The sequence below is a fragment of the Camellia sinensis genome, chromosome 9 (assembly GCF_055761805.1).
Source record: "Camellia sinensis isolate YWXY chromosome 9, ASM5576180v1, whole genome shotgun sequence".
NCBI lineage: Eukaryota > Viridiplantae > Streptophyta > Magnoliopsida > Ericales > Theaceae > Camellia > Camellia sinensis.
This window is the reverse complement of record NC_138969.1, coordinates 130,987,231-131,000,623: the sequence shown is the minus strand read 5'-3', so window position 1 is coordinate 131,000,623 and position 13,393 is coordinate 130,987,231. Positions and strand designations below refer to the sequence as shown.

General features: G+C 40.0%; 1 pseudogene; it reads right to left on the bottom strand.

Moving 5' to 3' along the window:
• Window positions 1–1,558: 1,558 nt before the first annotated feature.
• On the bottom strand, window positions 1,559–2,314 carry LOC114301850 (uncharacterized; annotated as a pseudogene).
• Between the last annotated feature and the right edge of the window lie 11,079 nt (window positions 2,315–13,393).

Sequence of the window (13,393 nt, the reverse complement as noted above, 5' to 3'; positions counted from 1 at the left end):
AGTTTTTTTCATATAAAAGTGTTTTGGCTTGAAGTCCATTTGTTTTTGAAGAAAAGCATGCTTTGGCAGATATGCTATTGTCTGGGTAATGCATTTAAAGTTACATTTGGTAGGTTAGGTTGTTATTGCTTGTTTGTTTTTGGATTATAGAAGTATTAACAACTGGTACGTATAAGCTTTTGACTTTTTATTTATTTCATGAAGAATTTTTTTTGCTCAGTTTTGATTAGAGCAGCAGGTTTATTTGTTGTTTTGGTATTTACTAGTCAATTGGTTTTAAACAATTTGGTTAAATGATGTGATAATGAAGCAAGTTAGATCATCCAAGAATCGTTACATTGGTTGTAGCACATGCAAAGCCTCCAAATTACATGTCTTTCTTCAAATTCTACGAGTCCCTAAATTTGGCAGAGAAACTACATGTGGAAGAGTGGAATCCAAGTTTTGATCAAGTGCTCACCATCTCAGTCCAGTTAGGTATGTCTTTGATGATTTTGGCTTCATTTGAGTTTGTTTTAATTTTGTGAAGTAAACATTTAATTCCGTACTCGTCATTGAAATTCTTTGTATTTTCTTTGTGATATTATGTGCAAAATTCCTCTTATTAAGGGTGAATAAGTAGTATAGATTATGTTGAACATGACACTCATAAACTCAGTGTTTTATTACTTGTCATGATTAGTTTAGGTAAATATGAAATACTTGAGACGATTCTTACAGATGCTTACTTCACATTGATGATGACATGTTAGTGACGTGGTGTAGATTTCAGGAATCTAGTGTCACCACACAGCATTTATTAGGTAATTTTGGACTTACAAACTGGTAAGCTAATGAAATACTTGGTTTGATGAATAGTTGAATTATTCTCCTTATAAGTCAATTCACTATGAATCTGGAATGTCTAAATTCAACTGAGAAGATATGGAAGGGTCTAGGAGGTTTAAGACAGCCAGTATGTCTAGGCATGTGTGTTTTACATCATCAAAAAGTGATATTAGAAAATGATGGGAAATAAAATGAATATTAATTGATGCGTGGTATTCTTGTGGATTCTAAGATCTTTTCTTTCTACTAATTATTAGTCAAATATTTCCATAAAGAATTTTTAATTATTTAACTTCATTCCTGTAAGGTTTGATACAATCTATGCATTAATTTTCAGCATGCATAATGAAAGTCTATCTCCCTTACCTTGAAATACATGTACGTTGGATTTTATTCTGTGAAGAAGTATGTTCTTGTTAGAATTCTTCTGATAATGTTTGTAGATCAAGTAATTAAGACCCATAAATAAATTTACATTTGGCCAACCCAGGTTTCTAGTTTAGTGGAATGGCTTCTTTTTAGTTTTAAGGGCAAAAATTAATCAAAACTATTCCATAGCAATGCCATGATTTAAAAGCTCTGCTAACTTCTTTCACAACTTGTTTTCTATTACTGTATATGCATCTGTGCTATTTTCAAATAAATAGCAACTTGTTTCACAACTTGTTTTTTCAAATAAATTTGTGAGGGAGAGAATAAAGTGAGAGGGAAGGGATTTCTTTTTTCCCTATCAACTAAGAGGCATGCTGGTAGCAGTTGAAACTACGTTCCTTAGCTCCATCAAATGTTCATCATTTGATATATGGAGCAAAAGGCGAAGATTTGTCACCAATGTTTCTTGTTCCCAACTTAAGGGTCCCAATGCATGCAATGCCTCAATAGTGCAACAGTAAGCATGTAACTCTAATCTATGAATTTCTTTTGCCAATTCCACTTGACTGGAAAGGAAACAATTCCCTTCCCTAAAGCCCCTATGACAAACAGACTCAGCATCACTACAATTTCCTTCAGTATCTTCAACAGGACCTCTAGAAAAATTACAATGCAACTTATAGGAATCATTGCTAGTAATGCTACATCTAGCCACAGAGCATGTAATATTGTCTGCATCATTAGGTTCTAAGCTAATTGCATGCGAACACCCAACAGCTCCGCTTGGTTTCTCCCTCTCCATATCGACTTCAGTAAAGTGAGTTGTTCTACTGTTAAAAGAAGTATAAAAGTTTTTTTCACCCTGCATTTCTCGATGGGACACAACAGCATCTATCTTTTCAGGTAAAGGGAATGGATTTGCAGCAAGCAAACGATGACAGCTACCCTCTTTCGCAATTACTCTAAACTTCTAGGAAGTTCTTGCAGGTGCATCAACTTGAGAATAATAATCGGGCAATCCTTTCTTCAAAGTTTTGGAGGAAACAATATGTGATTCTTGGAAATTGTTATTGTTCTTAGCAGCACAAAGCTCCTTATTTACAGGGAAATTCATCCCTCTATTTGTTTTCTTAACTTGGGAACTCAATTGATTGTATTTCAGAGTTGACCGTTCACTGCATTTCCCATCTTCACAGTTACCAACACCCTGCTAGCTCACTGCATTTCCCATCTTCAGTGCATTTCAGAGTTAACCGTTCACTACCATGATTTAAAATTTCTTAACTTGTTCACATATTTAATTGCTTAATTGTTTAATTTTCTTATTTATCTTAAGATTTTGGTTGTCTTTCATTTATAGGAGACAAAAAAGAACAATGGGGTTCTGGCTAGTCGGTCACAGGTGTGGATGGCCGCATACATGAAAGATGGGACGTCAAATAGTGATTCAGTTAATGATGTTATGGTATGTGATACTACTTTATCTATGGACTTTTAATATGATTTACATTTATATTGGAGGCTAATTATTGAATTCAAACTTGCAGACTCAAATGCATGAGTTAACGGAACACATGGCTAGGCTTATTTTTGCAAAATTGCATTGATTTTTTATAGTGCTTCTTGGTATGTGATAAAATCTTCTTGTTAGTGTTTCTTCAAGTTTTAAGTATTGTTTATATGTATTGGGTACAAATTCTTCAATTGTGTTTATTTTGGTAAATCTGATTGCAGTTTATGTTCTGATGCAGGCATGTAAACCAGTGATGACTACAGCTTCTATGCTAAAACATGATTTTTGGATATATGTTAGTTTGTGGTTAATGTTGAAACATGATTTTTAGATATATGTTAGTTTGTGGTTAATGACATATGTTAGTTTGTGTTAATGTTGAAACATGATTTTTGGATATATGTTAGTTTGTGGTTAATGTTGAAACATGATTTTTGGATTTTGGATACGTTATTTTGTGGGTAATGGTGATTGGATATTAATTGAAAGAGAAATTGAATTAATGCTTCATTTGTTATTTGAATATGAGTTATTATTTTATGTTAGTTTTATTATAGGTATTTGAATGGGAGTTAATATTTTATATGTTAGTTTTATTACAGGTATTTTTTTTAATTTAATCAAATAAAATTACACAATTTAAAAAAAAAAAAAAAAAAAGAGATATGACGGCGTTCCACAAACGCCTCCTAAACCCTCAAAGTAACGGTCATATTTTTAAAATAGATACGACGGCGTTTCAAAAACATCACTAAATATCGTTGGTGACGTCAGCGAGTGTATAGTGGGACATTTGGCGGCGTTTTTTAAAACGTCTCCTATACTAATATCACGACATTTTTAAAACGTCGCAAAGTTACAGCGATGGCCACAGCTTCGACGTTTGGTACTAAACGCCACAAAAGGAATTAGCGGCGTTTTTGATAGATATAGCGGCGTTTTTTAAACGCCACGAAAAGCCTGTTTTCCAGCAGTGTCAATATGAAATTTTGAAGAAACTAAATCAATAGATAGACTAGTGCAAGCAACAGATAGATTTTTTTTGAAATTTATTTAAGTATGTCAATGCCAAGGAAACCCATTATAAGGTAACTGTGTATTTGGTATAATGTAACTATTTACGTCACTATATGGACCGAATGACATGATTTTTCAATTGTGTTTCATAATTTAAGCAAAACATATAAATTTAGAGTCAGCAAAAAAAAATTTCAAAAATAAGCATGTGAAACCGATCCCCAAAAAATACATGGAATTAAAAAAAAAATTGTGAAAAACAGACTACGTAGTACAAAGTTATGTATTGTCAAACTTTTAGCACCATATATCAATATCCATTTGTTAAATTTATAAAATAGACAAATACATGTGTGTGTCCTATTTTACTTAATTTAAAAAAGTTTTAAAGCTGCACAGATAGTGTACAAATAGGACATATAATGCACAAATAACACATGTAATGCACAGATAAACAACATATAATGGACATACAGACAACAAATAATGCACAAATAGCATAGATAATGAACAAATAGGCAACAAATAATGCACAAATAGGTAACAAATAACAAATATACCTATCTATGCCCTTTTTTAATTTAAAATAATTTAAATGTGCATGGATAGACCTACATATCTGTTTAAGTTTCCATTGGAGAGTCGTCGAAAAATCAGTAACATCGAAAAATGTGCCATAAAAAGTTGCTAATGTCAAAGGCTAGATGTGATGACCTGGATATGCGTCTAAATAAATAGTCATCTAATTGCATCCTTATGTGCTAATTGAGTATGTGTTTGATGAGAACTTGCATGTATATGAGAAGGATTTGAAATTATATATGTTGCTTGTACAGAAACCTGTTGAAATTCCAACTTGAAACTGATCTTGAAGGCCGTAGAGGTACTAGAAACCAAAACTAAATAAATATTTGTGACCAACATGATTTTTAGAGCCTAATAAGAAGTTTTGTAAAAATATTATTCAGAATGAATTAAAAAGATTTAATTTAATTGAAGCCTTAGATATATATATATATATATATATAGATGAGCCTTAGACTCAACACACACAAAAAAAAAAAAAAAAAAAAAAAAAAAAAAAAAAAAAAAAAAAAAAATCTAGAGAAAGAAAGAACAAGAGAGTCCTAGAGATTTAGAAGGAAACAAGAGGAAGAAGAAGAACAAAGGGGGAAATCAAACAATTTTCAAAGATCAACACTCAAAGGTAAGAATTTCCTTCTAATTTCTTGACATGGAGCTAAAACACACATGAACTCATGGTTAACTGGGGAGTTGATGTTAGTTTGAAATATCAACACGTGTAGCATATTTTTCATGGAATTCTTGTTTATACATATGATCAATTGCATGTACATATGATCTATTGTATGATTGTTCAGGAATGAGGGGGAAACTCTATGGATTTTCAAGATTTGGAACTCAACATTTACATGTGTTATGTTGATTAAAAAAATACATTTACATGTGTGTAGACACCCCATTTTTGACCGACCTTAAGACTCAGACGTCACCGATTGAGCGCTTGGTGATGTTGCATATCGTACTCGTTCGGAGAGTTCAGAGTCTTGGTCGCGAGCTTTGCCTCCGGACTTCCGGACTCTTTCTCGTTTTGCCTCGGTTTGCGAACCAGGCTCTGTTTTCTCTGTTTTCTCTTCCCGAAGGGAGGGAGAGGTCTCGTAGATCATCTCTCAGTGGCCGTAGGCTACGTTTCGTGGTCATAGGCCATTTTGCTCGTTTGGAGTCCGGTTTTCGATTTTTCAGAGCCGTTGGTCGTGTGCCTCGGTTCGGGACCGCTTAACCATCTCCGTTTGCTCCGGTTCTTGGCATACGTCTTATATCCTCCCTTTTGAGGGACACTGTGGTCCGAGAAACCGACTTCGTGGTCGAACACCACTCCCGGTGCCTAACAGTCAGTTTTCGGGGCCCCAGGCTGCGCGTTTCGGCCCCCGAACCTTCATTTTGCATCGGTTTTGCTTCGTTTTTGGCAGGGACCTCTGTTTCATTGCTAGGAAGGTCATAGAAGGATGGGAGGCCAGCAATTGTTCTGTCAGCCAACTTTATCCTTTCATCGCCCTCCGTCGCCCGATTTGTCTCACTTCAAAGCCAATGTTGACCACCCTGGGGCCATTTTCTTGCACCCTAAACCCCATATTTGTGATGTACACATCTGGGAGGCCACCAATATTTGGTGGCCGGCCAGTAATTGATTTTGAACCTTTTGAACCCCTTTGAAAAGTGGGTTGTTCTCTCTCCTGGTTCACTATCTCCAGTTTTTGACCACATGATTGTGTTGAGCACACATGGGAGGCCACCAATATGTGGTGGCCGGCCAGCAATTGTTCTTGGAAACTTGAATTCATTTCCCCCCCATTTTCCCCCCCCCTTTTCTCCCCCTCTTTTGCCTATAAAACCAGCCTCCCAGCTCTGGTTTAGGGGTTAGAGAATTTGCCTTTGAGCTCCCATATTCTATCTCTCTCCCTCTACACTTCCAAGCTTCAAACCTCTCAAGTCCTACACTCATTTCTACACCACCACCTAACACCACACCACCACTCCATTCCAGCAGCTTGGAGGGCCTTCTCAGAGCTTTGGAGGCACCTTTTCTCAAGCCAAAAGGCTGCTAAAGTTTGGTCTTCAAGGGTGAGCAACATTTCCTCTCTTTTAAGCTTATTTTTGTATCCTTTCTAAGCCATACATGATTGCATATTTGGGCTTCGACCCTAACTGAATATAGCATTTTTTTGAGCTCTTTTTCATGTTTGTTTAAGGGCCTATCACTGTTTGAGGCTTCCTTTTTGCACTTGCTTCTTTACCTCTCATGTATGCCTATTTCTTGTGTAGTATTTTTGGCCTACATGTAAACTGTTTTTAGCTCTGTCATAAACTGTAAAGTGGCTTATTTTGAGCCCTTCTTCAACATTGTTGAAGGGCTCATCACTGTTTGAGGCTTTCATTTTCCACTTTCCTTTATATCCCTCTTTTGGCCTTATTTTTGCGTGATTTGTTATCCCATTGTGTTTGCATTTTTGGACTCTGGTCCAAACTGTAAATAGACTTATTTTGACCCCCTCTTCATGTTTGATCAAGGGTCTTTTGCTATTTGAGGCTCCCTTTTTACACTTTGTGTTTAAACCTCTCTTTAGGCCTTATTTTGCATGGTATTTTAAGCTTATTTATTTACTGTTTTGGGCTCGGTTGAAAACTGTAAAGTACTTCATTTTGAGCCTCTCTTAAACTTTTTTCAAGGGCTCTTAGCCATTTAGGACCAGAAGCTGCCACTTGCTTCATTACCTCTCTTTCGGGGCCATTTTTGCATGCTAGTATAGCCCTATTTGTGTTCATTGTTTGGCCTTCCTTAAAACTGTAAATATGCTTTTTTTGGGGCTGCCTTGAATCTTTCTTCACATTTCATGATCAAATAATGCATGTTTTGTATAGCTATAGGCCAATGCATATGCCTAGTTTCGTGTTTCGGGTTCATTCCATGCATCGGGTGCCATGTTTCCATGATTCGGGGCTGTTTTGGGTCATATTTTAGCGCTGAAATTTGCATGCTAGTATGCCATATTCCATGCCTTGCCATGCTTTGGTAGAGTGGCATTCGTGCCTTAAGTTTGGTCCTCGATTTGCGTGCACGTGTGCACGCATTTCGAGCGTCTCATTTTCATCTATTGGCCTCTTATGTGAGTGTGGCTGAGGTCCACTTGTGTTAGTGTAAGTCCATTATCGCATTGTGTATGCCATTTCATTCCATAGCGTTGTGTATGCTAGGTTGTATGTTAGCGCATTGTGTATGCCATTTCATAGCACTGTGCATGCTAGGTTGTATATTAGTTGCATTCATGCATGTCATGCATATTGCATTGTGCTTGGGATAGGAGTTAGCCCGAGCATGGGAAACGAGGGACGTTTTGTACTTCGAGTGACGGAACGTGTCTCAATTCTCAGTCACCGACACTCCGGATTATCCATGATGGAGTTTAAGTTTTGTTGTGTTTATGTGTGCATTCATTCCATATTGAGTCATGCAAATCGACTCCTCGGCCATCATGCATCGATATGCGTGATTGGTGGCACGAGGATCAAGAACTACACTCCCTGAAGAGTAGTCACGCATACATGTGTGAAAATACATTGCCATGCCCCTTTCCTGCTCTCTGTTGCAGCAAATCAAGAATCAGCAGTCTTCCGGGGTTTGTCACGCTTTCCAAAAAAATATTGCACAACAGAGGCTAATTGGGGCGTCATAGTGGATTTTCGTGCAAAGGCGACCCGGACATGCATCATCCATCATCTGAAGAAGAGTCAAGGCAGTCCCTGGCTTGCATGCCAGTTTATTGTTTTCTTAGTCAATTTGGTAATTAATTAGGATTTTTGTAATTATTTGGGCTGTAATTATTCGGGACTGTATATTATTTATTCGGACCCTCTGCGCGAGGGCAATGTTGTAATAAGTGTGCGTGTGTGTGATGTATGTCTTCCAACCCCACGTCTTTCTCCCTTTTATTTACCAGCTTATGATGGTTAGATTAGGGCATGTTTCAATTAGCATACAGTATGACAACATGTTTGCATTCATTCATCTGTTTTGCATGTACCGGGCTCGGCGCATCATACTAACTGCATTGTATTTTCAATTCCAAGTTGAATACATATTAACTGTAGCATTTCATATGCCATGTTTAGAATAGCCGAGCCTGCTATAGTTGCATTTTTGCATGTGTTGCATTAGGCATTTCTGTATAATTAGGATCATGCATGGATTTCTAATTAGCTTCTGTTTTGGCTTGGAATACTCGGTAAGTTTTATGCTTTAGCATCCTTGCATGCGTGTGAGTGACTGCCATGAATAGCATGCTTACCATGAGGCTATATGCTTATGTGATATAACTGCCTGAATGCCTGTGGGTGAAGGTTGGGTTATTTGAATTGAAACAATTCATCAAATGTGTGCTTTAAGCCCACTAGATAGTGGCAAAATCATGTTTTTCTAAGCCCACCTGAGGGTGGCAAATCCACGTCTTAGCCTACTTGCGAGTAGCATCATCAAACCATTTTCAAACAAACAAATATGAAATGTTTTGTTCCGATTCAGACGATCCAGTCTATACTTGTATGCTGTGCGCATCACATAGTAAATCTAGGCTAATAACCGGAATAAGAACACACAATGTTTTCAAAACTTTATATCATGGTTAGTAGAGGCCGATCTTTGATCGGGCGAGCGGGGGTGCTCACGAAGTGACCTTCCCCAATTGTACCCAAGTTCCCGAGTCGAGGCAACTTTGGTGATGACGGACACGTGGCCTTAGGCAAATGAGTCAGGGTTTCCTAAATTTCCCAAAATAAAATATTTAGGTGGCGACTCTGTATCTGGCAAAGCAGTCCATGTTTGGCACTTCTTTCAAAATCTGTTTTCTCAAAACGATTTGCCGGATTTGGACTCTTTGGTTCAGATTAAGAACCGTGACAATTTGAGAGTCCGAGCTGTGGTGACCCCAATATCGAACGAAACGGGAGCTCATCCCTCCCGGGGCGTTCGGGGGACGTCTACAGTTTCTGGCGACTCTGCTGGGGATTTAGAGAACTTGACTCGAACTCATGATATCTGGTTTTGACTACACTTATGTGTTTCTTTGCATTGCATTTGCATTGGTGCGCCTAGGACACCGTGTTTGCCATCTGCTATTCCTGAACGGTTTGCCGAAGGCTTGTCTTGTCAAGGCATGACCATAAGGCTGACCGGTTGTGGGCTCTGCCAGTATGGGAACACAAACCCCGATTTTACCAGGGCACCCTTTTTGACCATTCGACCTAGTGCATATTCGGATCCATAGTGACCATTCCAAACTAGGACAGGTTGCTTACCCGTTTATAGGTTGTTTGAAACCGCTGCGTGCGTAGTGAAACCCTAGCTCCTGACAAAATAGGACAGGGAAAACCCTACCCCAACATAGGGGTGTTTTGGCTCTCAATTATCTGTTATGTGCTATCAGAGTGTGTCTCTACAGGGAATGCATGTATCGGTTTATGAGTTTGGGGCATCAGTCAGTATTTGAGAATCAGTTATCTGCGGATATTAGAGATTCAGTTTTGGGGACAGTGATTCAGAGATAATGATCAGTGATTGAGGACAGTGTGTATTCAGCTTATCGACCGTGTGTTGTTATGCCCGGCTGTGTGTCATGCATTTACTTTAAGCTGTTATGCTGTCCGTTTATCTGTTTGTTTATTTCCTTATTGCTTTATTTATCTTTTTACTAGGGCAGTTTTAGCAAAATTGCTTCCGACCCAGTAGATATTCCCCAAGCACTTTGGACAAGAGGTCGCCGGCTCAATCGATCCGAGGATCTGGTTGACGGACAGTCAGTGTTTCATTCTCTACCCCCAATTGTTAGAAGAAGGCCAAGAAGACGCAGTGTGTCTGAGCAGAGGTTACCAGAACAGTGGTCTACCCTAGCAGTGAACAGTCGGGCTGAGGTTTTAGTTTCTGCCATAGAAATACACATACACGTCAGTCAGCAGGATCAACAGAGTGTAGCCAGAATGGAGGAAATGATGCGCCAGCTCCAAGAGAGCATGAAACAAATGCAGGAGGACGCCGCCCGCCAAGCAGAGTTCTCTAGACAACAGGCCACAGTCATGGCTCAACAGGCCGAGCTAATCACTAGACTGCAACAGTAAAAATGCAGCATCGGCCTCACATCAAGTTCCTCCTCCACCAGGGGTCCCGTTACCCTAGCAAGCACCTACTGTCCAGAATGCTCTGCCAAACACCCAGAATACCTTACCCAATATCCAGAACATCCAAGAGGACACGGACCTTCCAACGGGGCCAGCTCCGCCCCCGCTTCCGCCTCAACTGTCCAAAACCCATACACCCAACCACCCGGACTCTCCTTTCGAGTTCGAAATAGACCATACAGCTCTGAAACTGATCAAGCTCGAGAAGTTTTTCAAGAAATCACAAGGGGTAAAGGCTATTCCGGATATCGAGGACGGATATACCGATGTGGCCGTAACATTGCCAGATAGATTCAAGATGCCGCAGATTGATCGTTTCGACGGATCCGGGGATCCCATAGTCCACCTCCGGTTATTCTCAGATATACTGCGGCCAATGGGCCTAACCCGACCACAAAAACTTTCGCTGTTCGGCCGAACCCTGTCGGGTGTGGCCGCTATCTGGTACGCAAAGTTAGAAGATGAGGTAAAGAGAAGTTGGGATGAAATGGCCGAGGCCTTCGTCGCACAGTGCTCGTACAATACCCAGATCGAGATTACAACTTGTGATCTCGAAACGACAAGGCAGGAGCCCAAAGAAACTTTCTCAGATTTCGTAACTCGATGGAGGGCGAAGGCATCGATGATGACTTTGAGGCCCACTGATAAGGACCAAATCAGGATGATTGTGCGCAATCTCCAACCAAAATTGATGCAGAAAATGATTGTACTCCCCTTCCCCACTTTTTCGGATCTACATGAGATGGGGGTACAAATCGAGGATGCGATGAAGCAAGGTCTGATTGACCAGGACAGGGAGCAACCCCAGAGAACATTTAACCGCAACAATAACGCAGGCCCGAGTGGCGCTGCAACCGCAAGAACTTCGGAGGTCAGCATGGTCGCCACCATTCCCCCTCCCCTTCCAAGGCCCATGGCAGCCACACCCTTCTCCGGTGCATTCGGAAGTAATACCCAGACCACTAAATACCAACCCAGAGGCCAAAGAACCTTCACCCCACTATACATGCCTTTGTCTAAGGCTCTGGGGGTCTTGATCAGAAAGGAGCATATAAAACCCCTAGAGCCGAGGCCATTGCCGAATCCACTCCCTCCCTCTCACAACCCAGCCAAGTACTGTACATATCACCAGCAGCACGGTCATGATACTGACCAATGTTTCAGGCTACTGTAGACGTCCCAAAACGCCCCGGGAGGGTGAGTCCCGCTCTGTTCATTTGGGGTCACTACAGCTCAGGACTCTAAAATTGTCACGGTTCTAAGTCTGAACCAAAGAGTCTAAATCCGGCAAATCGTTTTGAGAAAACAGATTTTTGAAAGAAGTGCCAAACATGGACTGCTTTTCCAGATACAGAGTCACCACCTAAATATTTTATTTGGAGGGAAATTTAGGAAACCCTGACTCGTTTGCCTAAGGCCACATGTCCGTCATCACCAAAGTTGTCTCGGCTCCTGAACTTGGGTACGATTGGGGAAGGTCACTTCGTGAGCACCCCTGCTCACCCGATCAAAGATCGGCCTCTACTAACCATGATATCTATTTTTGAAAACATTATGTGTTCTTATTCTGGTTATTAGCCTAGATTACTATGTGATGCGCACAGCATACAAGTATAGACTGGATCGCCTGAATTGGAACAAAACATTTCATGTTTGTTTATTTGAAAGATGGTTTGCTACTCGTAAGTAGGCTTAAAATGCAGATTTTGCCACCCTCAGGTGGGCTTAAGAAAAGATGGTTTTGCCACTATCTAGTGGGCTTAAAACAAACAGTTGATGATTTATTCCAATCTAAACAACCCAACCTTCATCCACAGGCATTCAAGGCAGTTATATCACATAAGCAAATAGCCTCATGGTAAGCATGCTATCATGGCAGTCACTCACACGCATGCAAGGATGCTAAAGCATAAAAACTCACCGAATACTCCAAGCCAAAACAAAAACCGATTAGAAATCCATGCATGATCCTAATTATATAGAAATGCCTAATGCAACACATGCAAAAATGCAACTATAGCAGGCTCGGCTATTCTAAACATGGCATATGAGATGCAACAGCTAACAAGTACTCAACTTGGAATTGAAATACGAATGCAGTTAGTATGATGCGCCGAGCCCGGTGCATGCGATACAGATGAATGATGCAAACATGCTATCATACTGTATGCTAATTTAAACATGCCCTAATCTAACCATCACAAGCAGGTAAATAAAAGGGAGAAAGACGTGGGGTTGGAAGACATACATCACACTCACGCACACTTATTACAGTTGTGCCCTCGCGCAGAGGGTCTGAAAGAATAATATACAGTCCCAAATGAATAAATAATACAGTCCCAACAAATACAAAAATCCTAATTAATTTACAAATTAATCTAGGAAAGCTATAAACTGGCATGCAAGCCAGGGACTGCCTTGACTCTTCTTCTGATGATAGATGATGTATGTCTGGGCTGCCTTGCGCAGAAATCCACTGGGATGCCCCAATTAGCCTCTGTTTTGCAATTACTCTTGGAAAGCGCGCCAATCTCCGGAAGGTTGCTAATTCTTGATTTGCTGCAACAGAGAGCAGGAAAGGGGCATAGCAATGTATTTTCACAAATGTATGTATGCCTCGATCCTCGTACCACCAATCACGCATATCGATGCATGATGGCCGAGGAGTCGATTTGCATTACTCAATATAGAATGAATGCATATGAAAACTCAACTAAAACCTAACTCCATCATGGATAATCCGGAGTGTCGGTGACTGGGAATTGAGACACGTTTCGTCACTCAGAGTACGAAATGTACCTCGTTTCCCGTGCTCGAGCTAACCCCTATCCCAAGCACGATGCAATATGCATGAAATGCAACTAAGGTACAACCTAACATACACAATGCTATGGAATGGCATACACAATGCGCTAA